The sequence below is a fragment of the Theropithecus gelada genome, chromosome 11 (assembly GCF_003255815.1).
Source record: "Theropithecus gelada isolate Dixy chromosome 11, Tgel_1.0, whole genome shotgun sequence".
In the NCBI taxonomy this organism is placed as follows: domain Eukaryota; kingdom Metazoa; phylum Chordata; class Mammalia; order Primates; family Cercopithecidae; genus Theropithecus; species Theropithecus gelada.
Genome location: NC_037679.1, coordinates 50,666,584 through 50,694,100, shown reverse-complemented (window position 1 = coordinate 50,694,100; position 27,517 = coordinate 50,666,584). Strand labels below are relative to the sequence as shown.

The following is a 27,517-nucleotide window of genomic DNA, read 5'->3' as shown; positions in this document are numbered from 1 at the left end:
AAGACCAATGTCAAGAAGCTTTTTCCTTTTGTTTTCTTCTAGAAGATTCATGGTTTCAGGTCTTATGTTTAAGTACTTAATCTATTTTGAGTTTATTTTTGTATGTAGTTTAAGACAAAATTCCAATTTCATTTTTTTGCATCTGGATATCTAGCTTGTCTCACACCATTTATTGAAGAGATTATCATTTCCCCATTGTGTATTCTTGGCACCTTTGTCAAAGATTAGTTAGTTCTACATGCTCTGTTCATTTCAGAGCTCTCCAGTCTGTTCCATTGGTCTGAAAAAAATCATGGGTCTGCTTTTATGCTGGTACCATACTATTTTTATTACTATAACTTTATTATATAATTTGAAATTAGGAAGTACAATGCCTCCAGCTTTGTTCTTCTTTCTCAAGTTTTCTTTGGTTATTTGGGGGTCTTTCGTGGTTTCATATACATTTTAGCATTTTTTTGTATTTTGGGGGAAATGCCATGGCATATTTATGTCAGAAATATACTTATGAAGTTACTCTACCTCCTAATGCAATAATATCCCATCTTTATAATTTTATACTTTAAAGTCAAACATAAAGTTTTAAATAGCTAATAATACTGCTTCTGTGGTAATGTCCAAACAATGAAACCTGCTCTAAAGAAGAAAAATGCCATTGGCATTTTTGGTAGTGATTGTATTGAATCTGAATTTAGAATTGGGTAGTGTGGGCCGGGCTTGGTGGCTCACACCTGTAAACTCAGCACTTTGGGAGGCCGAGATGGGCGGATCACGAGGTCGGGAGATCGAGACCATCCTGGCTAACATGGTGAAACCCCGTCTCTACTAAAAATACAAAACAAAATTAGCCGGGTGCGGTGGCCGGCGCCTGTAGTCCCAGCTACACCGGAGGCTGAGGCAGGAGAATGGCGTGAACCCCAGAGGCGGAGCTTGCAGTGAGTGGAGATTGCGCCACTGCACTCCAGCCTGGGCGAAAGCGCGGGACTCCCTCTCATAAAGAAAAAAAAAAAAGAATTGGGTAGTGTGGACATTTCAACAATATTAATTTCTTCCAATCCCAATGAATATCTTTTCATTTGTTTGTGTCTTCTTCAATTTCTTTCACTATTGCTTTATAGTTTTCTGTGCAGAAATCTTTTATCACCTGATTTACATTTATTCATGAATATTTTATTGCTTTCAATGCTACTGTAATGGAATTTTTTTCTTAATCCCTTTTTTGGATAATTCATTGTTCGTATAATTCACTAGCATTAATAACTTTAATTCCTAAATTAATTATCTTGAGAAATATTATATTATTAATATTATTTTGATATAGAGAAAAATATCATGTGGGAAAATATGGACATCAATGACTGACTCAAAAACTGATAAAAAGAAAAGACTTAGATTCTGAATATAAAGACACTTAAGAAATTCCTTAGTCAATAGTTAATAGATCTCTTCTTTTTATGTAGACACAAGACAAATATTACCAAAATTTTTGTCTAAATAAGTCTGAAAGCTCTTTTATAATTTGAAGTTAAAAAGTCCAAAGGATAAGAAGGTATGATGATATTTGATGAGCACTTTTTTTTCTTTCTTTGCTTTATAAAAAATAAGGTGCATCCTACAAGCAATAGTATGAAACTCAGTAAAAAATGGTCTTTGGTAAATGTTCTGTCCATATGTCGTAATTTTTAAACAATTTCCAATAGACAGTCATTTGACTCATTTCTATTCACCTTTTGTGAATTTTTTTCTGTGCAAAATACTTTTTAATACAGTTTTTAGAATGTGTTAGTTTCCTTGTTCCCCATCTAGATATTTACACAAATTCTTAAATATTTACTTTAACTCATAATAATCTAAACATTTTGTCTCCATGACATAAAATTTCATCATTAACTTAACAAATGTTAAGCAAAACCAGAGACCATCAAAGCAGGAAAGAAGAAAGGAAGAAAGGCCAGCTATTTTCTTCTTTAGAGCAGGTTTCATTGTTTGGACATTACCACAGAAGCAATATCATTAGCTATTCAAAACTCTATGTTTGACTTTAAAGTATAAAATTATAAAGATGGGATATTATTGCATTAGCAAGTAGAGTAACTTCATAAGTATATTTCTGACACAAATAGAATACAGAAGGCTTTAATGGTAAAGGTAAAAATTTTTGAAGCTATTTATTTTCTTTTAGAATTTTGTTCAAACTCTTCCTTTTTTATGAGAAAAACGTTTCTGTCTCAAAATCTATCATAGTATGCATTTGACTTATTACCTCCGCTGTTGTCAAGAAATTCAGAGACTCTCTGATAATGGAAAGGCAGTATTTGTAAGAGCTTGGACCATGAAGCCAAAACTGGGAGCTTGTTTCCAGTTTCTGACATTTAATAGCTGAGTTACTTTTAGCAAACTACCTAACCTCTCTATTCCTCTTCAGTGCAGATTAAAATAATAATTGTTATATCAATAGCCAGCATTTATGAATTATTTAGTATTCAGGTAATACTTGAAACACTTTCTGTATATCATTCCATTTTCATACATACAAGAAATATATGGAGAAGGTGCTATTATCGTCTCCATTTTACAGATGAGGGCACTAACAAGGTCAGTATAAAATTAAATGAAAGAATAATTTTAACACTCTTGGTGTGAAGAGTAAGCACTCAGTATGGTGATGATGATGATTATGTCAAGGATGACAGAAGTGGTGATGGTGATAACAATGACAAAGATAACATTTCTACACATCAGCATTATGCCATCTTAGATAAATATGCATGTAACTACTAAAAAAAGCATCAATAGTTTATTTAACAAACATTTACTGACTCTTCTTTGATAACCAGACAATGAGGCTCAGATATTACACAAAGATATAATAACATTTTCAAGGCATCTCTAGACTAATAGAAAAGGAAAAATAAACATGATTCAAAGAGGAAAATATTAAAGGAATGAATTATGGGGGAGGCAAGAAAGAAAGTAGGGAGGAGATAGCAAAGAAAATGTAAAGGAGAAAAGAAAGGAAGGCAGGGTAATCTTGTAGAAAATATATTTCGGTTCATTTGGATTGCACAGTAGGAGATACATTCCAGTCTCTAATACATGCCATGCATCAATGCCCATATTCAGAAATCAGCTGCTGGGAAGACACGTGTATACACAGCAAGCATTTTTCTTAAGGATGTATGATGATGCATAGCACATGTCAAACTGGAATCTGGCTTTATCCAATGACTTGCTGGATCAATGGTCCCAATTCAATGTGCCATGTGTAATAAAAACATACTATAGCACATGTGTATACAACTGATATTATGACTTGCAAAATTATGAAATCCAGTGAGAAAGAGATGGATTATTTTTTCATTCATTCTGTGACCAGCACTGTTTTTCCAAATATGCATATCTATAGATTATGGAAAGGGGTGGAAGGGATATGGAAAGACAAGAGGAGAAAAAGGGCAGAAATGTCATAGCAGCTTCCAGCTGCTTCAAATCCCTGGGAAAGAGGTTTGGTATACAGTCCATCCAAAAAAAAAAAAAAAATGTGCATTCAATAGCTTTAGATACATTTTGTGCTGATCCAGTTAATATGTCAAAATATTCTGCTTGAAGCAAGAAAACAGAAAAGCTTTGCCACACCACAAAGGGGCATCTAAATCCCATCACTCCTTTGTCACCCTCTAAGGAAATAGCATTATGTAAGCATCTGATTTGCATCATTGGGGGGGCCTTGATTTCTGAGAAAGCTGTTTGCAATTCAATAAGCTCCATGCACAATGTTGCCTTTCATGTGATTCCTTATGGTGCTGTTGATAATGATCATAATACTTTTTTCCCCCAATGGAGAACACTGAATCAATGCCGAAAAAAACAAACTTTTGTTTCTGTGTAAGCTAGAGGGCACATGAAGATTGAGAGAGAGAGAGATGAGCCTTCATATTTCATACTATCTGACATAGATTAAGAAAGTTTCCCAAAAGGTCATTAGATCAGATAGAGGCAATGTTGAATTGATAGCTTAGCAATGAAAGCTGGGACAGTTTGAAAAGTGAGAAAAGGGAGAGAAGGAGGAAATGGGGAGAGAGAAAGAGACTGACAGAAAGAGATAGAGACTGACAGAGACAGATGGAGAGAGAGACAGAAGACAAAGAAAAAATAGAAATTGTTGCTGAGGCTGGATCGAGGGATATAAAAGCAACTTTGCCATTCCTGAGAAGGTCAAAAGTTCATATGAAAATTCATCAAATACTTATTTCGCTCATTCATTCTTCTTTGTCTTTTGAGTATGCCGGTTATGCCACAGGATCTTGGAAAGTGTGGGATTTTCTTTCATTTCCCATTTTGAATAGTTAAATAGCAACCACCTCCTTTATGGTCCTGTAAATCTTAATTCTGTTTCCATCTGAGCTGAGTTGTTAAGAAGTTATGATTTAGAACTGCTTCCTGCTTTGGCTTGCTTACTCTTTTCTGGAAAAGTAAGTGAGTGGAGGCACTTCTTAATGTGACAGACAAGGCTATGGGTCCCTAAGTTGGACTTTCCTTTTTCTTTTTTTTTTTCTTCTTTCTAAATTTTATTTGAGATTCAGGGGATACATGTTTATGTTTGTTACATGATTAAACTGCATGTCGCAGGGATTTGGTGTACAGACTATTTTGTCACCTAGGCAATGAGCATAGTACCCAATAGGTAGTTTTTCAATCTTCGCTGCCCCCATCCTCTACCCTCAAATAGGTTCTAGTGTCTGTTGTTCTCTTCTTTGTGTCCATGTGTTAAACCTCAAGGTTTAACTCCCACTCATAAGTGAGAACAGGCAGTATTTGTTTTTCTGTTCCTGTGCTAGTTCGTTTAGAACTATGGCCTTCAGCTCCATCCATGTTGCTGCAAAGGACATGATCTCGTTCCTTTTTATATGTTGGATTTTTGAAGGGATGTGGCGTGGTGTTGGAAGTAACCTTCAAATACAGACATCTCAGCAAATGTGAGATAAATGAGTAGCAATATTACTGATATCAGGGGAGGATAAGGAAGAAGAAATAACAAAAACAATGACAAGGACATTGAGAACAGGGTTCATGTGTTTTGAAGCAATTTCCACAAAGTTTAGTGTAGAAAAAGGCACCAAAAAGATATTCCATGCTCATTATTACTTATTCAAAAACACGAAATAGACCAGGTGCGGTGGCTCACGCCTGTAATCCCAGTACTTTGAGAGGCCGAGGCGGGCAGATCAGCTGAGGTCAGGAGTTCAAGACCAATCTGGCCCACATGGTGAAACCCCATCTCTACTAAAAATATAAGAATTAGCTGGGTGTGGTGGTGGGCGCCTGTAATCCCAGCTACTTGGGAGACTGAGGAATGAGAATCACTTGAACCGAGGAGACGGAGGTTGCAGTGAGCTGAGATCACAACACTGCACTCCAGCCTGGGCGACAGAGCAAAACTGTCAAAAAATAATAATAATAATAATAATAATAATAATAATAATAATAATAATAATAAAACAAAATAAAATAAAATAATTGCCCCATAATAAACACAAGAAAAAAATAAGATTTCTAATATAAAGTTCCTTACAGTCAAGCAGGGGTGACACAGGTGAGCCAATATAAATATCTCTAACATGTTCTCCTCACACAACTTTTATGTCATTTTTTCGAAATGACATGAAATATTTTGAAAATATGAAAAATATAAAGTAGATTTTCTCAATTTAACATTATTGCCATTTTGAGCCAGGTAGTTTTTGTGGCTGTCCTCCTGTGTATTGTAGACACTGATGAACAGTGTCTTTGGCCTTTATGCAACTAGAAGCCAGTATTACCAACCCAAAGTGTATCCAGGCATTAGCAAATGTTCCTTGGGCAAAATGGCCCTGATTGAGAAACCTTACCATAGAGCACCAAGTTTGTTATGGTTGTTGTTGCTGCTATTCTTTGGATTTCTGCTGTATCCACTTTTATATTTCATTATATATGCAATAAAAGTGGCAGATTGATAAACTTCTCCTGAAAACCATTCTCTCCTTTTTCTGTGGCCATCTAAGCTGATCTGAGCACATAGCCATGCCATTAGGGACTACATATCTCAACTTCCTTTACAGGCAGGTCTATTCATATCATCATGTTTAATAACTAAGTGAAGAGATGAATAGCACTTCTAGGCTTTAGCATTAAAATAAAAAGCATGCTCTCTTCTGCCTTTACTTTCTTTACTATTTTGGGCTGGAACAACAGCAGAGATGACCCAGCTTCAACGATGCAAGGAAGGTAACACTCTAGAACACAGAAAAACAAGGAGATGGAATTACTTTGTGAGTGACAGATACCATGAATTACTTTTTGAAACAGAAGAATCTCATCGACATCAACCATCCACCTTGAGACTCAGGTGTAAAGGGTAAAGCCATTGTGTTTTGGGGTCTCTTTGTTAAAGAAAGTTAGCCTTTATCCTAACAGATACAGAATATATATATAATATAATTTTATGCACACATATAATTTATACACATTTTATATTAGGATTATCCAGAGAAACCGACCCAATAGTTTGTGTGTGTGTGTGTGTGTGTGTGTGTGTGTGTGTGTGTATGAAGAGAGAGAGCTGTTATTACAAGGGATTGCCTTTCACAGTTATGGAAATTGAGAAGTCCTGCAGTCTGCCAGCTGCAAGCTGCAGGCCTGGGAAAGCTAGTGGCGAAGTTCCAGTCCAAACCTGAAGGCTGGAGAACCAGAGAAGCCAATCCAAGGGCTCAAAAATCAGAAGCACTGATGTCCAAGGGCAGGGGAAGATGAATTTCCTAGCAAGCAGAAAGAGCAAATTGGCCCTTCCTCCACCTTTTTGTTCTATTCAAGCCCTCAATGGACTAAAGGATTCCCATTAGGTTGATGAGGGCATCTTCCTCACTCAGTCAAACAATCCAAATGCTAATCTCTTCTGCAAACACCTTCATAGACACACCCAGAAATGATGCATTATTAGCTGTCTGTGCATCCCTTAGCCCAGTCAAGTTGACACATAAAATGACCTATCACACAAACATACACACACACATATGATCAATGTGCAAAATTTTTGTTAGGCAAGACATTTTGGAAGAGCAAACTATGTAAGTAGATGCATGTCTGTGTTAGAATATCTCTTAAAAAGCTATAGGAACTCTGGAGGCTGAGGCGGGAGAATGAGGTGAACCCGGGAGGTGGAGCTGACAGTGAGCCGAGATCGCACCGCTGCGCTCCAGCCTGGGCGACAGAGCGAGACTCCGTCCCAAAAAAAAAAAAAAGCTATAGGAACCTAGGTAATGGAGTGATTTCTTGCCAGTGTGGTTTTCTGGGCCTTAGATGATGAATCAGAGTTTGCCAGAAAGATTGATGAACCAAGGAAGTACTGCTCTCTGGTTTCACATCCCACAGGCTCTCATCCAGAAAGAGGTAGTAGCTCTACAGACAACAGCTGTCATCATCTGAGTCATGCGGACGTTCTCTTTAAGTCAAATCACTTGACTACAGTCCCACCTCACACCAGCATGATCACCAGACTTCTGGAATTGACAGGTGCTGTAGCACAGATAACAGACACCTGAATACTAAGTGCTTTGATGAAAGTAACTCCATGTTTCCTTGCCACATGTAGCAAGTCTCCGGGGGTGGTGGGGGGAGACCTAACAGAATTTGATGGTATTCTAATGATTTATCTTTCTATATGTTCTTCTATTTTTCAATGAATGTTATTGTATATCAAATGGATTGCCTTCTCATCTGAATTAAATCCTGCCCCCTAAAACATAATATTTTCACCCAGAAAAACAAACATTTGAAATATATAAAGAGTATATAATAATTTAAGTAAATTTTAAGTCAAGCTTAAACTGTCTCATAAAAATCAATATACATTATACCAATTTACTTTCATTACTGAACGAATTAGCTGTATGAAAAAGCAATTGACTTGGCCTGGCATTCTTTTTTTTTAGAAATGTGTAACCTCTAAAATAGGAAAAATGGTATTACATCTATTATGTAGGTCACGATTACATCTCACTATAATGAATTTAAAAATTCTGCAAGCAGTTATAGGTCAGTGAAATTTCTCATGAGACCTCACCATACCTATTTACCAGATTTTGAAAATATGTAATTGATGTTCTTCCAGTAAGCCATATTATAAACTTCTCTCATACTTGAACTTATATAATATTTTAAAGAATCTTGGTATCAACTCTTTTATTACTTCCTCTTTACCATATAACACTAAAATTCTTCTTATAAAAGCTTATAAGAAGTTTGATCTCTTCTTTAAAATAAAGTTTTTTCTGCCTTTTTTTCCAGTTTGATAGTCATAAAAAACAATCTCTTAATTTTATGTTTTCTTCTTGTAGCAACTAAATAATGTTAATTTTTTTCCTTTAAAGTGGCGCAGTGCTTCTGTGGTATCTACATTTAACTCTTTCATAGATGTTGTAATGAGATGTAAGTTCATAATGTTCTAGAGTTTAAGTAAAAAAAGGTGCCATAAATTTGTCTTAATAGTTAAATTTTGAAATCTGCTAAAATATTCAATAAGCCCTGTAATAAAATTCTGAGGCTAACTGCCCAGATTTAGCACAGACTTCACAGGTTAGAGGCACAGTCTCTGATGAAACTGCCCTCACATCAGACATCAGTCACAAGTTTGAGGGTGCCCAGGCCACCTGCTATTTTGATGACTTTCTGCCAGTTTGTGGGTTCTCACTAACCCACCAGATTCAATAAGTTGCTGGAATGACTCCCAAAATTCAGAAAAACACTGTATGTATGAATACACTTTAATTATAGAAAAAGATACAAATCTGAACCTGCCAAAGACAGAGACACATGGGGTGAGGTCTGGGAGGGTCCCAAAAGTGAAGCTTCCATATCCTCAGAACGCATCACTCTCCTGGCCCATCAATGCATCATTACAAAAAAGGGAAGCTCACTTGAGTCTCAGTGTCCGAAGTTTCTACTGGGGTTCCATTATATCAGCGTGATTGACTGAATCATTGACCACATGATTGAACTCAATCACCTGCCTCCAACCTCTCCCCAGAAGTTAGAGGTCAGACTGATGTCATGTGGCTCAACATTCCAACTCTCAAATCATTGGTGTTTCTGGCATGGTCAGCCTCCATGTTGAAACTATTTAGGGGCCTTCCCTGAGTTACCTAATTACAATAAAAAAATAAAAAGTGCGGTCTCAGGGGCCCACCATGAATAATGAAAATACTCCTATCATTCAGGAAATTCCAAGGATTTCAAAGTTATCTCCCAGGAATCCTGGACAAAGACAAATTCCTTATTATACAACAACTCTTTTTTAATTATTTATTATTATTATTATTATCATTATTATTTTTGAGATGGTCTTTCACTCCTGTCAACCAGGCTGGAGTGCAATGGCACAGTCTCGGCACACTGCAACCTCCGCCTCCAGGTTAGGCAATTCTCCAGCCTCAGCCCTCCAAGTAGCTGGGATTACAGGTATGCGCCACCACACTTGGCTAATTTTTGTATTTTTAGTAGAGGCGGGCTTTGCCACGTTGGCCAGGTGGGTCTCAAACTGCTGACCTCAGGTGATCCACCCACCTTGGTCTCCCAAAGTGCTGGGATTACAAGCATGAGCCACCACGCCTGGCCAACAACTCTCCTTTTAAAAGCAAACTCAATTTTACATATACGTATCACTGAAGTATTTACTAAATGAGTTTAATTTTTTTAATCTGCTACTGTTCTTTTCAGGAAGAAGAGCATAAATGAAATTGGGGAGTCAGGGAAGAACCAAGAACATGGTATATGTGCTAGGAGCAGCCCTGGACAAAATTGTGAAATAGTTGGATTTTAGCATTTTCAAACTTGAAAGAATTTCACAGATCCTCTAATTCTATATCATTCTTACACAGAAACAAACAGATTAGGGAAATAAGTAATTTGCCCAAGGTAGAAATCAAAATTAACTCTCAAATAAAAATCAAAATTTGAATTTCCCAGCTCTTCCTACAATGCTACTTAGCGTGCCTTTAGAGCTTTTCCCAGCTCTCCTTTCAGGCCCACACTTCCTAGTTTCCCTGTCATGTTGTCTCTCCCCGTTTCTTAGACTTCATGATACTAAGCTCCCCTCTTTCCCTACTCTTCTCTTCTACCTCTCCCTCTTCATGCCTTTCCAACTCCAGTGAGCCAAAAAATGAACTACATATTAACTTCCCTGCAAGTTCTGATCTCCGAAGCCTAGCAAGAGCAGAAATATGATAATTAACTCATTTACAGCTGTTCTAGAAATCACAATACCTTAACTCCGTTTTTTAAAGATTAACCTTCTAGATTGGTGTTAATGAAGGAGATTTCAAGAATGAGGCCTTTGACACTTTTGTGTACAGAGTTGGCTACATGTGCCATAGAAGGCAGACTGAGTAAATAAAAAAGAACTGTCTTTTGCAGATTGGGTCATTAACTGAGCGTGCTGCTTAATAATAGGAAAATCACAGAAACAGAGAGATGGCTGCTGGCTGGTCACCTAATGGTCTGTCTACTATTCCTCTCCCAGAGCAACCTTTCTAAAGCATAAATCTGATATTAAACACAGGGCTGAGAGACTATCAGTGCCTCTCCATAGTCTCAGCCTCTTTAGCTTTGCATGCAAGGGCTGCTGCCTCTCTTTCAGCTTAATCTCCAGTTACACCAGCCACAATCACTCTAAACCTCCTTGGCCATATTGTGCTATTCCACATCCTTCACATGCTGTTCCCTCTGGCTGGACTTCTCTCTTGCTAACGCTCACAGGTGTCTTTAATATATACAGGTAACTCCTTGAAAAAAACAGTATAAAATGACTTTTCTTTGAATAATTCTCTAATACTCAGATTTGATGAAGACGCTCTTCTTCTGGTCCCCTTTAGCAATCTTTAGAAATTCCTGAGAATACAGCATAATGCTATATTCTTCATAATGACTTATCAGTCGCTCCCAAATGAAATTTCAAAAGCCAGGACTATGTGTGGTTTCGTTTTGTATCCCCAGAATTTGACACACAGTATGCACTAAATTTACGTTTGATGCATAAATTAATGCATGCATGAAGAAGATATATCAATATCATCTTCATCTACCTTCGTCTCTCCTAGAGAATTGTGGAAAAGTTCTTTAAAATGTATGCTGTAAAAAATAATATCTACTAGATTTTGGAAGAATTAGTACTTTTAATAAAATTTTGTGTGTGCCTGTATATGTGCATGTGTGTGTGTGTGTGCGTGTACATGTAAAATAAATCTCTCTCTCTTTAAATTGCTTAGTATTCACGGGATATTATTTTGAAAATGAATTTCACATCATGATTTTTTTCTAAGAGAATGTGTTATGATCTTTGTTTTCAAACATAAACAGTAACATTTCAGGGCTGTGACAAAAGGTGAATGTTAGAAACCCTTATTCTTTGCAGTGTTAAATATTTCAAAAGAACTAAAAGAACAATATCTGCAGCTGCATCCACAATTATCAAAGCTGATATGATATTTTGACAAAATATATGTGGAATTTTGGTGATATGTTTTATAACTAGCACAATTAATTTTTTTTTCAATTTAAAGGCCAGTGTTTTCTCCCTGCTTCCACTGTCAGAGCATTATCTTCATACCATAAACCCATCTCATAATTTATCCAATTACATATAGTTCACAGAATGTGTAAACAAAAGTCTACGTTCACAACACTAAACATTCTACAAGCATCTATTGACAAAGCCCTGGGACAGTAGTCCTCCTGCCTCCTCTAAAATTCACCTTTGTTACCTAGCCCTCACCTCCATAAGGCTAGAGCTCTTTGCTTGGATTTTTATTTAATAGATTATAAATAATGCATGAGTTAGTTGAAGTGAGTAAGATATTATGTAATATCTAGCTCTTCTAAAAGTGACATTTCTAAGACAAGAGCTTATATTCAGACTGAGAATTTTTCATGGTATAAAATATTTGCACATTTGAATGGACAAAGGAATGATAATTGTTTCAAAATGGATTATAAAAACTGAACTCTAATAACGTAGCAGAATGTAATTATTTGTGTCAGCTATTCCAGTTTGGCTTAGCAGATTCTAGTATCAGAAAAGAGCAATGCTATTTAAGCTGTTCTTTTTTTTTTTTTTTTTCCCAATTCTCCCACCTCAGCCTCCCGAGTAGCTGGGATTACAGGTGCCCACCACCAAGCCCGGCTAATTTTTGTATTTTCAGTAGAGATGGGGTTTCACTGTGTTGGCCAGGCTGGTCTCGAGAACTCTTGACCTCAGGTGATTCGCTTCTGTCGGCCTCTCAAAGTGCTGGGATTACAGGCATAAGCCACCATGCCCACCTTAAGCTGTTGTTCTTTAGATTAATATGTATACTGCTTTTGCCAGTTCACTGTGGTTGCTGCCTTTAAAATTCTGGACTTCCATATTTTTGTCCACATGTGTAGGTTCTCTGATTTTGTGACTTTAGGGCTGCTACAACGGTACTGGCAAAACTAACATAGGCTATTGTAAAATTAGCACAATGAGAAAAAAAAGCAAGATGCAAATATGTTCACATGAGATGTTCCACAGAATTAATGAGAGTTGAGAAAAAGTGCTAGTCTTTCCAGGAAGATTGAGGATTAGACCAATTCTATTTCTCTTAAATTAAATAAGTAGACATGTACTTTTTTGGTATATTAAAAGGTGCAATAGTACAATTTTGGTGATTTTTAGATAATTTTTAGAATTAAAATAAAAATGGTTTTTCTTTTATAATTGAAATCTCAAATTTTAAAATACTATAACTTACAGTCTTTCGTCATATATACCACTATGACAACTTAAGCATTAAACATATTATGTTTATGCAGAATGTTTATAATCTGGGGAAAAGTTAATGAAGAAAAATAGTACGCATTTTAAAATTCCTATTCTCATGTTTGCCATATCATCTAGAAGAAACGATATAGTTTGCAAGGTCAGCTCAAAGCTCACTGTGAGAGACTACAAGTTTTAGTACAACCCTGGCACTTGGAATTTCTATTACATTCATTTTTTTTTTCCTGATAACTAAATCTGAATCTATTTTTTCCATATTAACTAAACCACTAGTGTTTGCAGAGCCTATTTGAACATTGTGTAATATATCTGATACAATCATTCAAAAAGTTAAAATTTACGTAATATTTACAGGTATGACAATGATTTTGTTATTAGTGTTAGTGTAATTTTGGTAGAAGTAACATATTCTTTTGAGGAAAAATGATTTATGCTCAGCAGGTCTTTGTGTTTCTCTAATCCTCATTCTCTAGCTCTACTATGGCAATTCAGTTGATTAGAGAGAGGGAAGAAGATGTGTCCAAAGGACACTTGAACAATGCAGGTTTCTGCTTATGTTGATGCAAGAAAGCCTCTAGCACAGACACTGGCTTATTTGCAGGACTTGCAGCAACTTAATTCAAATATTAGTATCTCGCTGATCCTAACTATGGACTCAAAACAGACTATACATGGCAATAAGTGTTAAAAGAAGTTACGTGTTTTACTGTTGGTAGAATGTTTTGGTACAAAGTCTCCACTTCCTGTGAATGTTCTGATGTAAAAAGGTTACAGACCACACTGAGATTGCAGAGGTCAACGAGGTTAGGAATGCTGAGTTCTGCCAATGTCTTGCTGTGTGGTCTACAGGAACGCTATTTAAACTTTCAGCGTTTCCACCTTCCCATGTATGGAAAAGAACTAATAGCACTTAAATATTTCTTAGAGTGTTGCAGTAATTAATTCTTCTGAAATGCTTTGAAATAAGCATCAAAGAGATTCACTTATTTGCTTCAGCTTTTGATTTTATTTGTTAATGAGGGAAAACATTCCGCATGAGAGAAAAAAATTATTGACAGAGCAATGCTAAAATTCTATGCATTATATTAAATTCATTTTATCTCATTTCATTAAGATTATTGTAGGAAATGGGAAGACTTCTTCTATGTTGTCTGGTTGTCCACAGAGATGGCCACAGAAATGGTGATCTTTGTAGCTATCACCACCCTTAATTACATATCTGGCATTACGGATGCACGATTATATTATGATGTATCTTTGGGACGTTTTCATGTTAAAAGGCTTTCCTGATACTGCTTAGGGTTGACAACATTATTTAACTGATTGAAATGGGTTTTTCTGGTAAGATATTTTCCAAAAAAATGGCATAAAACTTATACCAGTTTTGACCATGAAGGACATTCATTGGCTTATTTAACAGTAACGTTCAGGGGTGATAGTATTAGTCAGCTTTCACTAGGCTATGCTATAGAAAAAAATCCAAAATGGTTGTGGCTTACTGCAAACATTTCTTTTTTTTTTTTTATGTTGAAAATATATATATATATATTTAGAATTAGGCAGCTGGACTCAGTTTAGATGATCCCAATTTTGTTGGCAACATCCAAAGCATCATAATCAGGAGCCAGTGGAACATATGCCGTTTTCTCTCCATCAGGCCGAATCAGGGTGTTGACCTTGGCCACATCAATGTCATAGAGCTTCTTCACAGCCTGTTTAATCTGGGCTTGTTGGCTTTAACATCCACAATCAACACAAGTGTGGTGTTGTCTTCTGTCTTCTTCATGGCGGACTCAGTAGTCAGCGGAAACTTGATGATAGCATAGCGGTCAAGCTTATTTCTCCTGGGGGCGCTCTTCCGAGGATATTTGGGCTGCCTCCGGAGTCGCAGTGTCTTGGGCCGCTGGAAGGTGGGTGACGTTCCGATCTTTTTTTGTGGCTGTGGACACCTTTCAACACTGCCTTCTTGGCCTTTAAAGCCTTCGCTTTGGCTTCGGCTTTAGGAGGGGCAGGAGCTTCCTTCTTCGCTTTGGGCGCCATCTTGTGACTACAAACATTTCTTTGTCTTACGTGTTACATGTCGGTACAGGGCTCTGTTCCCTGTGTCTTCTTCATTCTGGGGTTCAGGCTAAAGGAGCGGCCCCTACCAAGGATATGTCATGGCATAAAACAAAGTGAATGTACTGGTGGCAATGGTAGAATTATGTATTGGCTTTTAAAGCTTCTTCTCAAAAGTCATGTGCATTTTCTTCAATTCACCTATTATTGACCAAAGCAGGTTTCATGACAAAGACTGATGTCAGAAGAGTGGGTCAGTATAATTCTTAGTGGGATAGGCAGTAAGTACTTTGGAGTGATAATGTACCATACCACATAAAATTCAGGAACAGTTTGATTTGGGCCTGGCTCTATTTACCTGTGAGTCTCCACCCTATTCCATTTACTGGCTTTGACCTCAGACCAGCTTTCCTCGTGGTAGTAAACTGACAATCATTCCAAGCCTTATCCAGAAATCATCCATCAAAAGAAGAGAACTTCTCTTTTCTCAGCCATCAGAAAATGTTTCAGGTGCCATTTTGATTGGGCCCACTTGGTCACATGTTCAAAAAAAAAAAAAAAAAAAAAATCATTGCTGTATCATTCCTATAGCCAGAGAAGGCCAAACATTGATTGTCTACTACCTAGGATTGAGAAAATCCTGGGTGACTTAGACCAACAGGATACATCCTGAACCTGGAATTAAGGTCTATCCTACTCATACCACATTGTGGCAGGGGTAGAAGAGATGCAAGGAACCAATCCCAGATGGAGAATTCTCAATCCTCCTTGTGATTGGTCAACTTTGGATGCCACTCCTTTGTGATAGTCCATTGCCCTGCTCCTGCTTAAGTTCTGGGATATAACTGCATGTTATTATTAAAATGTCCTCATGAATGGTTAATTTAGTTTATGAAAGATTTCTATTGCTTGCAACCCAAAGTGTTACTTGCTAAAGAAATATAGAAGTCATGGAAAATTGTTACCAGAAAGAGAATGCAATGCAAATGAAATGAAATAAAATAAAATAAAATAAAATAAAAATAAAATAGAGCTTGGTTGGAATCCAAATCCTCCCCTTGCTAAGCAACTTACAACAGGTTATTAACTTTGCTAAGCCTATTTCACCATATTTAAAAAGAAAATAATGGACTTATAAAGTTTTTGGCAAAAATTCTATGAACTAATGTATATATATAAAGGTCTTTCCTAGTGTAGAGCAATGACTAATTAACATGGGGTGTTTTATAAACTGTTAAAAGAGTTTAGAGATGGTAGGGGTCAGAGCTTGAGGGATTAGAAAATCTCTGTGGGGAATGCGGCATTTAAGCTTGAGTTTAATGTCTGCATAGAATTTCCACATCGGAAATCTCTGAGACAATAGGCGAGCATCAGAGGCATACAGGATTGTGTCCAGTAAGGGTGCAGAGGTAAGAAAATACAAGACATGCTCAGAAAATGGGAAATAAATAAGTTAGTACTGAGAAATCTCTCATTCATATCTCCCTCCATATTTTGTCTGTTTCTAAAAAACAACCCTTTTACCTCATCAGTCAGGTTATTCATACTCATGACCAAGGTTCGGCTACAGCCTCCTCTGCGGTACTTCTTCAGTCTCTGCATAAAAGTCTACATTCATACTGTTCATAAATGGTTGCTTATTCAAACAAGGCATTTTGAATACTTTTATGTATTTTTGCATGCTGTTACCCTTCTTCCTCATATGTTAATATTTCATCATTTCTAACACACTATGGGCATGAATAAAAAATATATACCTTTATTCAAAATGTGCATAATTATACTTTCTGCTGACTTAAGAGGAAAAATAACTTTCCAAATAGAATTAATTTCATCCCCACATGGGCAATTAATAATGTATACTATGTACATTACATAGACTATTCTTCATTTAGGGAATGACACAAAATTTATTTTTTTCTAATTAAATTTTGCTTTGTCCAAAAGTGTGTGTGCATTATTTATTGCTGTGTGCTTGAATTCAAGAATGAAAAGAATTAAATACCCTCCCTACCACAAAACTGGCTTATTTGCTTTAACAGCCTCTGTCCTTATGTGATTAACATGAGCTGGAAACATTAGGGAACCAACTAATTCTACAGATCACTTCCTCATCAAAATAGCAAATGCAACACTTCCCAAATCTTCGATATAGAATGTATCAGTTCAGTTCCCTGCACTCCATGTCTCATTTTTTTTCTAACCTTTATAATAAATTTTTCATTCTTCTGTTTGAAATCTATTTCTCATGGTTTGCTGGTAATCTGAAAGGCTTTGCATAGTAAATGGAACATGTTGAGCTTTTAATGTAAAAAATTGGGTCAAATTTATGAAAATAGGCATAATAATCATAGATAAAAATAAGTGAAGAAAAGTAAGGGGTACATTTCTTTTATAAAAACATTGCATTTGACATTCTATGTCTGAATTTTGTTGTTGCTGTTCTTGGTTTGTGTGTTTGTATTTGTGCAGGAAATTTTTAACCACTATCAAGATTCAGTTATGTTGCAATTGCTGTCTCAGCTCATGGAGAACAAAGAATTTCTGGCACAACTCTGGTACGATTCTGATAATTGAGAGAACTTTGAAGGAAGGCCCACAGAAAGTAAGGTATATGTAAATCCCATCTGTACAATGGTTAACTCCCCAGACATTTCTGCATTCTGTTAAAGTATCTCTGCAGTTTTTTATGCCAGAAAATCCCCATGTTCTGTTCTCATAGTATCTCAGTTTCAAATGAAAATAAAAGGTTTTTATTCAATGAGATCAGCTGGTTCCACTTGGACTATATCAGTCTGATGTAAAAAAAGAAAAAAAAAAAGAATATTCAACAATTACTTAGAGCAAAATAAACAAGATTTAGGATCATGTGTCCAATCACGGAAAGTTCTGATTTGCATCACAATGACTTCAACATTAATTGGTTTTAATTTCAGTTCAGATGTCATCACTTGGAACTACCAGGAATAAAATATAAAAATTAACTGATACAATGCAAAATTTTATGACTGGGCATTCTGAATGACTTTTGACAATATAAAGAAATGGAAAACCTTAGATATAGGAAAGTTTATCTATTAAATGTAAAATTGGAAGAAAAGACATGTTTCCTATATTCAAATTTCAATCCAGAAAAAAGAAGTTGCTGCAAAAATAAGTAATTGTTTGTAATAAGTTATGTTTGCATCTGAGAAACAAAATACTAAACTATAGGAAACACACAATAATATGGACTTGGGGGAGAACAGATTTTTTAAAAAGCTCTTTAAAATTGCCAAAATAATTCATAGATCCATCTATAAAGATATGTAATGCCTCGATTTTCCCACAGAATGCCATCCTTATTAATGGTGCTTGAGAATACAAGTGGCTGAGTATAATATGCAGAACACTCTAATATAACTCCCTGCCAGCCAATCTTTCCTCTCCCTCCACATGTACTGCTAGGCACTCTTTTGAGAACTAAGTGAGATAATAGATACACAATTGCTTTGTGAAAGGTCAGATGGTAGTCTAATTTCCCTTGCTTTGCCACAGAGCTGGCCACTGCTAAGTAGCTTCTAAAGAGCATGATGGAGTACATTCTGCTTATATCATTATTTTGCCTCCTGACAACTCTTAATGATGATTGTAAGTACATATGCCTTTTAAAATGGAAGTGCATTGTCAATTTTATACTCAAATAAATCACCCCTTAGGCACGTGGTCACTTCGGTTGCCAATTTCTCAGATTTGTTTATTTCTCCTATTGAAATGGCTAGCTTTGCAAATTGTGTGCCAGGTGTACATGTACCAGGTTTTGAATAACTGACTTAAGTGTTACATTCCAGGAAACTTATGAATGCCCATCATTTCATTGTCAGCAGCACTGAGAGCTCCTTTCATTGGGCACTCTCTCACTAGAACTACCCTTTTCACTCCTGCTTTGTGAGTGGTTGCCCTGGGGCAGCTTCATGGGCATCCTATGGTGCATGGTTTTCCCCCTTGCAACCAGTTACCTTCTACTCTGTAACTCATCCAAATGCTTTTCCACCTACTCACAATAACATCGTGCATCCCCCCATCTCCACCCGTAGCCTGACATTTCACTACTCAGAGACAGCTTAATGCCATCTGCAAACTGGGAGAGTCAATTTAGAGAAGTTGTGAAAATGTAAAATATAATTGATCTTAGCATATTTCCAGTAGAACCTAGCTCTTAACCCTTTTATATCTGTTGTATATTCCATGGGAAGCAGATTTTTCTCTGTTTATTTGGTCGTTTGCTTCTTCTTCCTGTGACTTGAATAAAAGCTGTGGAAACCCTAGGTAATATAATTTTTGAAACACATTACTTGGTATCAAGCAACAAAGCTTCATACATTTTAAATTGATTTGTTTTCAAAAGTAACTTTAACACATGTATTTTATACACTTTAACACTTTTAAAGTATTTTATAATTAAAAGAGCATATATTGAAGAAGATCTATTGTTAAATCAAGAATTGTTCTCAGTCTCTACATTTAACCCTGCAACAAACAGAGAGATCACTGTTACAAACTTCACTGCTGAAGTGGTAGAGTAGAGGTAATGTTAAGTTTCTTACCAGGTACACAAATGCAGTAAGAGATGAAACAACAATATATATCCATGGTCTGAATACTTATCAGTTAAAATTAACATGACTGTAAGTACAATTTTTAATGTTTTTTTTTCTTTTTGACAATAATAAGGCATATATATCTTGCAAACATTCGAACAGCATGGAAGTGGACGAGGTAAAAAAAAAATTATGAAAATTCTGTTTGACACACACAGAACTTTCAGACAGTAATTTAGGTGACTGTTGAAGTGAGATCAACCTTGGCATTCAATTTATTTTTATAATTTACCGGGTTGTTTAGAAAATAGGGCATCCTAACTCTCAGACAAATAGGGGTCCAACCTTGTATTGTATATGTGTGTGTATGTGTGTGTGTCTACACATGCACAGGTGTGAGTTACAAGAAAGAAAACCCAGTGCAGAGCTGAGACCATCTGAATCATTGACCTGCGTTTTCAAGTTCAAATACAGTCCCAACGATGGTAAGAAAGATTTTTGCCTTAAGGCCTGCCCAAAAATGAATTAACCTGGCAGCAAAAGTCAATATGCTGGTGGTCTACAATGTATTAAAATTTAGTATATAACACATTTGAATGTTTGCCTTAACAATTAATGCAGTTAAAATATTAAAGTGGGATCAAGTGTCAAGGGACCTCTCAAAACACCTTTAAGAGCTATGGTTCTGTGGAAAACAGTTTGAAAATCACCTCTCAGAACATCATGTTCACAACTGAAACCCTCTTATTTAAGAACTGTAATCCTTTCTAACCTTTGCCTAACCTGTAGATCTTCATATCAGATAGTCAGCAAGCATCAGATATCAAATGTGCATACACACACACACACACACGCATGCATACACACACACCCTTATTCCTCTGAATAATCTGTAGCCAGTACAAACCCTAAACATATTGATATATATCAAATACATTTTAATTATTGGATCATAGAAAAACACAGGAAATTCCTAAGCCAGTGGCTCATGATGGACAATAGCAAAGGTAAGACTATCCTATGGAATAGATAATTTGTATAAAAGGAGGATATGACTAAAGTTGGAGATAAATAGCACATATCAGGTAATGAATTCAGCGTTAGTTGTTAATATTTTAATCCTTGATAATAGTACCCAAGATTGTCAAACTTCTATTTTTTATGAATACATTTTCTTAGTATAAACAAATGCTCAATTGGTGATGTTACCTTCAACACTTATACACCCATATACAGAATGGCTATTTTAAGGGAAGTCCAGTCTTGGAAATCATAAACTTGAATTCAGTGAGAAGCAGATATTATTCTTCCTGTGGCTTGAACTCAGAACTATGAATAAGTCCTTGAACTGAGCCTCTAAGTAGTTTTGCCAAATGATTAAGATCTGGTGAAGAAGCTACATTGATGCAGATAATATGAGGTATGCCAAAATATAAAAGGGAGATCAATCTCTTCATATTTTTTAAATGTTTGCCTCACAAGAGTTGAGGGATTTAAGTTCCTCCTTTTGAATCCTGTTGTGTTTTTCTGGTAAGACTTAGTTCGGCTTTTATTATTAATTTCTGTGGCTGTACAGAACGAACTGCAAAACTGAAAAAAAAAACAAAAACAAAAAAACAGGCACATAAGGAACTAATTTAACCCAGGGCCCAGTTAAGAATGAGGGAGGATCTTGGTTCTGTGCCATATGCAAAAGTGAGGGGCAATATTTAATTTTGCCTTTGTGCTATTTAATATGCCATCTAAAGTAGTCTTTTCAAATCACGGTTCTCAAGTGGGTCCTCCAGCTTGCTAGTGTTACACGAAGCAACCTGCAGAAAAGTATGAAAGACAAGTCACAGAGGGAAAAGACAGTTTTTAAAAGCTTAACTTGCACTGTAGAGATGTTAACTTGAAAAAGAATACTTTTACATTATGATGAGGCTTTTTTTTATAGCATTACCAAGAAAACTGTAGGAAGTCTGAGGAACCTTCACTCTTTAAAAGTAGTCGGTGAAATAAAAGATTTCGGGTGATGCAGATAGTTTTATGTACACAGCTGATTTCACATGTCACAAGGTTTAACAACGTTGAAAGAGGGAAATATAGATCCACGCTCCCTTATACAAAATTCTCAAAGTCAGATGTGTTTCAGAACTCAGAATTTTTCAGATTTTAAAAAAACAGTCTGGGTGCAGTGACTCATGCCTATAATTACAGCACTTTGGGAGGCCTAGGCAGGAGGATTGCTTGAGGTCAAGAGTTTGAGACTAAGCTGATCTTGAGTTCCATCTCTACAAAAATATTTAAAAATTAACTGGGCATGGTAGCATGTGTTTGTAGTTCTGGCTACTCAGGACCCTGAGGCAGGAGGATTGTTTGAGCCCAGGAGGTCAAGGCTGCAGTGAGCCATGATAGTGCCACTGCATTCCAGACTGGGCAATAGAGTGAGAACTTGTCTCAAAAAAAAAATGTAAAACGATAATGTAGGTTATATGTCATTTTTTTATGTAACACCTATAGCAGTGTTTGTGGGGAGCAGCACTTAGTAATTAAACAGATCAATACAGCCAAATGTACAAATATTCACTACAATGGAAGGAAGAGCATAAATAACCGCATTTCCATCATGTCATGGCATTTTGCCGACAAATCTGTTCTTAGGGCTTTCTGGATTTCAGAATTCTAGTTAAGAGATTGTGGACCATCATTGCCTAATGGTTTTCCAGGAAGGTATGCACATCCACATTCCCTCCCGAAATTTACAGGTAGTTTCATGGAATGTCTTAGTCATCGCTGAATTAGTATCTAGCATGCTGCCTAACTCCTAGTGAAGAATTTTTTTAATTGAATTGCTTTAGTAAGAACATCATCATCAAGAAGATAACCAAAATAACATCCTGGGGGAAATACTCAGTGGGAAATACTCAGTCAACAGTGACTTGAAAAAAAATTAAAAACAAAAATATGAGGTTTTCTTCACACACTGCAATTTGGTTTTGGTTGAAGTAGAAGGCTAAAGTAAACAAGATCTGCATTTCACACGAGATCAGGTCCCCAGGTATTTGGATAACTATGCTCTCTGCAGTCAGTTACAGGTTCACACAGTCCATCCAATTTAAGAGTTAAAAAGGCCAAAGTAAATGTGTTAGAAGTGTTTTTCATGCCTTCAGATGGCAATGCCAGGAGCTTACTGATATCAGGATACAAGCCAAGGATTCTTCTAGCCTGGAGCTTTGTGAGGTTTTACTGTAAACATAAACCTCATCAGCTAAAATCTATTTAAAAAAAAAAAAAAAAAAAAAGAACACTATGGAATGTTTTTCTATCATATATCACCATAAAACAACAGTAATCTTTTCTGATTGGCCTTGATGATATTTGTCCAAGCAGTATCAGGCTTTGTCTTAAAACATGTCTCAGAGAGCAAACCTCTTTTGGTCTAACACAAAACAGATTATGCATCGAGAATTCTCACTATGTACTTTCAAAAACGATTAGCTTTACCCACTCTCTTTGAAGGACTCCGGAGAGATGCCCTCCTCCTTGGTCTGGGGCTACTAGCACTCTCAAACCTGAGTGGTTGCTGGGCACGTTCCTTTATAGAGCCGTATTCTGAAAGCGCATTTATCATCAGCTCTGGATTTTGACAAGGCCTAATGCATTTTCTCTGAAATCAAAATTCTTGTCTCTCAAAAATTATAAATATTTACAGGAGATAAAATGTTAATTCAGAGATTTATATGTGTTATTTGCCTTCCACAACTTACTCCTTTCAGACCATTTCTGTTACCCTACTGTCATGGTATTTCTAAACTAGCCATCTGCTTCATTCTGTTGTCACTTTTTCTTAGAAACCTCCTCTGGTTTCCCTTTTCATAAACAAAAACGTTTTTGTTTTTTTTTTTTTTTTCTTATCTCACTTCATGGCCCTTCATCCTGTACCTACCCCAGGTAAACCTGTGCTTCAGCTTCACCGAATTCCTTGCCTCTCTAAAAACACAACAGCCTTAATTTTGTACCTTAGTACATACTCATCTTGCTGTTTGTGATCTGTTCTACTTCTCAGTCAAACTCATATTTATCCCTTAGGAAACAGTTCAAATGTCATCTTTGGAGGGAAACTTTTCCCATCCTCCTCCATCTGGGATCTTAAAACACTTTTTACATCCTTCTATACACCCTTAGTTTGTCCCTGTTATGTTAAATATTCTGTTGTATTTCTACCACTTCTTAGTATTCGTTATGCCTTCTCCTGAACATCTTATATTGACAAGCACAGTTTTAGTGCTCTATAAATATACCTTGATTACTAAAATTTAATACATTTTATGAATTAATAAGCAAATTTCTTTTGAGGAGGTTTCAGCTCACAACATACTGTTTAATAAGGAACTCCATGGAATCTCTTCTGAACAAATAAATATTTTTCTTTGTGAACACAATTTATGCTATGAGATAGTGTCATGTGATTTCTGTGCAAACAGTACTATCTGTCATAATAAAAAGATGTACAGATCTTTCTCAACAATTGTGTTTTGAAAAATCCTGATGCATGATGAAGAGTGATCCAAGTTCTAGGAAATGCCAGCAATTAGAGATTATGAGAATACCAAACACTTGTGATAACAGATTACCTTGAACATTGCACACAATTCATAAACTATATGGTGCCTTAAAAAACAGTAATAAAGAAACCAGCTAGACCCTGACTTCAAAGCAGAGCTAAGCCCAGTGTCCTCGTGGTGCACATTAAGCCTGTACCTGGAGCAAAGGTGTGTTTCTCTTGGCTGTTTTCTACTGTCATAAGGCAGGATGCAGGACTCCCTGAGGTGCCATCCCATTCTGCCCACTCTCTCTGGTTTCTCAATATAAAGATTCAAATTTTCCTCTATCTCTGGAATATTGACTTATTGACTTATTCATCTTCTATCATGGCACCAGTGCTGCACTACCTTTATTACAGTGCCTTTATAAAATCTAGAAGTCAGGCACTGTTATTTCTCCAGTTTTGTTATTTTTCAAAATTGTCTTGGAAAATCTAGGTCATTTGCATTTTCTATAAATTTTAAAATCAACCTTTCAAGTTTTTTTTAAAGCCTTCTGGGATTTTTTTTTTTTTTTTTTTTAAAGACGGTGTCTCAGTCTGTCGCCCAGGTTGGAGTGTAGTGGCGCGATCTCGGCTCATTGCAACATCCGCCTCCTGGGTTCAAGCAATTCTTCTGCCTCAGCCTCCTAAGTAGCTGGGATTACGGCACACACCACCACTCCTGGCTAATTTTTGTATATCTAGTAGAAGCGGGGTTTCACCACGTTGGCCAGGCTGGTCACGAACTCCTGCCCTCAGGTGCTCCATCCACCTTTGCCTCTCAAAGTGCTGGGATTACAAGTGTGAGCCACCATAATGGCTGGCTACCCCTTCTCTTTTTTATCTTTCTGTGAATCACTACTGTCTATCCCTTCTTTGAAACTTCTTTTCCCCATTTAATTCCGTGGGCAATATTTTCCTGGTTTTGCCTCCAACTCCTTTACAACAGCTGTAAAAGCTGGCATAATATTTCCTAAAATGTGTTCCAGAGAACACTACATCCTCAGGTTATTAATTGCCAAAAAAATACATATAACAATAATAAAATATAATAAGAAAGACATTCAAATGAGTTTGGGCAACACGAACTCAAGATTCTTTGCTGTGAAGTCTTTAATATATCAATGTGCATTATGTATTATTTGGCAAGGGTTATGATATATGGCTTTTACCAAACATACTGGTTTTAAAAATCTTATCCACAGGGAGTTTTGCAGAAACATTCGGAAATGCTTTTCAAAACACCAAGATGGTGATATAATAACAAGTAATGGTGTATTAAAAATTGCCATGCCTAGCCGGAGGAATCTGAGTAATGCTGATATCTTCCCATTCCTCAGTTTACTCATCTATTTTATTCTCCTACCATGTTTCCAATTTTTTCTGTAAAATTAGATTACATTTTGTTATGCAATATAATATTAATTCATAATTTATCATTTTTACTGAACGACACATCTCTATAACAGTTACAATGATCCTGAAATTTCAGCATCATATTATTTCGCATGAGAGATATTTTCCTCTGAGCAGTTAATGAGATTACTTTTGGTTTATGATGTGTACTAAAAATAATTTTAGGAGCGAGAGCAGGGGTGAAAATGGTGTTAAGGAAAGCAAAATTACCTTAGATGAAAGCATAACTCTGAATTACAAAACTGTTCCAACCTTCCATTGTGTGGTCTGAGGGAAACACTGGACCTCAAAGTACCAATTATGGGTTACAGCTGGCCTGTTCAAGATGGCTAGAATTACTCTGCATTAAGGATACAGACAGAACATTGTGGTTAGACTTGGAGCTAGATATGCACTTAAAAAAACAGTTGGGTTAAACCAAACTTCCTCCACCTAAAAAGGAGGGTGACTTCAAACTCAAGTGAAAGCATTAGTTTCCAGTTAACATGACAGAGTGGCCTGCCTGATCAATAATGAATTGCATTGAGTCCATGGGCCATTCTGCCTTCCTTGATCAATATGGTTTCTGACATCTTTATGGAGTGCTGCCAGAAGTGATGCTCCCTAACTCCCAGGGGAAAAATTGGCAAGAGACACCAAGGTCCACATTTAAAAAACCAAGAGAGTAGACACTATTACTCGGCATTTAAGAACCAAGGCAGGAGGGAGGAAGGAAACAAGCTGCCATTAATTTAATATTCTATTTTTCTGTGATGCAAATTAAACACAAGAGCATTTATGCTTGATAAATGAAGAGGGGTAACAGTTTATATTTTGTGTTCATTTAACATGTATTTAATGAATTTTCTACACTGGTTTTTAACTTGGACTTTTTGACTCACATTTTGCTTACTACTTACTTGCAAAATAAATATGCTTTCAATTCAGTTTTAATATAGAAAAGTTAGGTATTTAAAACATGAAATGAATATTAAATCATTTATGTAGAATCAAAAAAGTGAGGTACAACACAGAAGGAAATACAGTTTTTCCTTATAAGTATGTAAAGATATTTGACAGTTGTGCTGCCTGCTGGGGGTTTTAGAGCAATAAAATCTTTTCTACTATTTTTTGCATATTTAACCACAGTAAATGGCCCAGAGGTCAGCCTGCTCAGCTGCCATGGTAGAGAATCTTACAACATCTCAGGAAGACAAAATACCTTTCTTTTTAAAATCCTTATTCACTGTGATTTTGATATGAAAGATGTTACCAAAGCATTGGGAGAGATTTCCATTGGAAAAGCTGATTATACATCTAGATCCTCAAAAGTATGCTTTAAGAAATTCATGGTTAAGGGATTAACATCTCAGAGCATGTGATGAACAATTTTATGAGTCAATTTGAATTGACTACCATACTCAGTTATTCAATTAAACACTAATCTTGGTGTTGCTGTGTAGGTATTTTGTAAATGTGATTAACATGTACAATCCTTGACTGTAAGTAAAGGAGATTAATCCTGATAATTTGGGTGAGCCACATCCAATCAGTTGAAAGGTTTTAAAAGAACCGAAGTGTTCCTGTAAAAAAAAAAAAAGGAAATTCCACATGTGTACTACAGCCTCAGCTCCTGCCTGAGAGTTTCCAGCCTGTGCTATGGAGGACTTGCCTAGCTAACCCCCGTGATAAGCCAATTACTTGCAATAAACACAGACACACACTCACACACTATATATGCACATGTGTGTTTGCAATTATATTTTGTGTCTAAAATTGAAATACATGTATTTTCTTTCTGCTGAGAAATAATTGTACAATATAATTGTGTGTGTGTGTGTGTGTCACACTGGTTCTGTTTCTCTGGTGGAAGCCTAACTGATAGGGAGCACATACCATGTACCTTGTCCAGCACTTCTTCAAAGACACTTTTCCTGCTCATCCTGAAGTCTGCAGCCTGTCCTTCTCATCATCTAGCACAGCATCCTGTTTATTTTCTTCCTAAAAGTCATGATAATCTGCAAATTAAAAAAGAGTTAACTATTTATTGTCTTTCTACATAACTGAAATAAAATTTGCTGAGATAAAGCA

General features: G+C 36.3%; 1 pseudogene; it reads right to left on the bottom strand.

Moving 5' to 3' along the window:
• Positions 1-14,385: 14,385 nt before the first annotated feature.
• LOC112635374 lies at positions 14,386-14,866 on the bottom strand (annotated as a pseudogene).
• Positions 14,867-27,517: the final 12,651 nt, after the last annotated feature.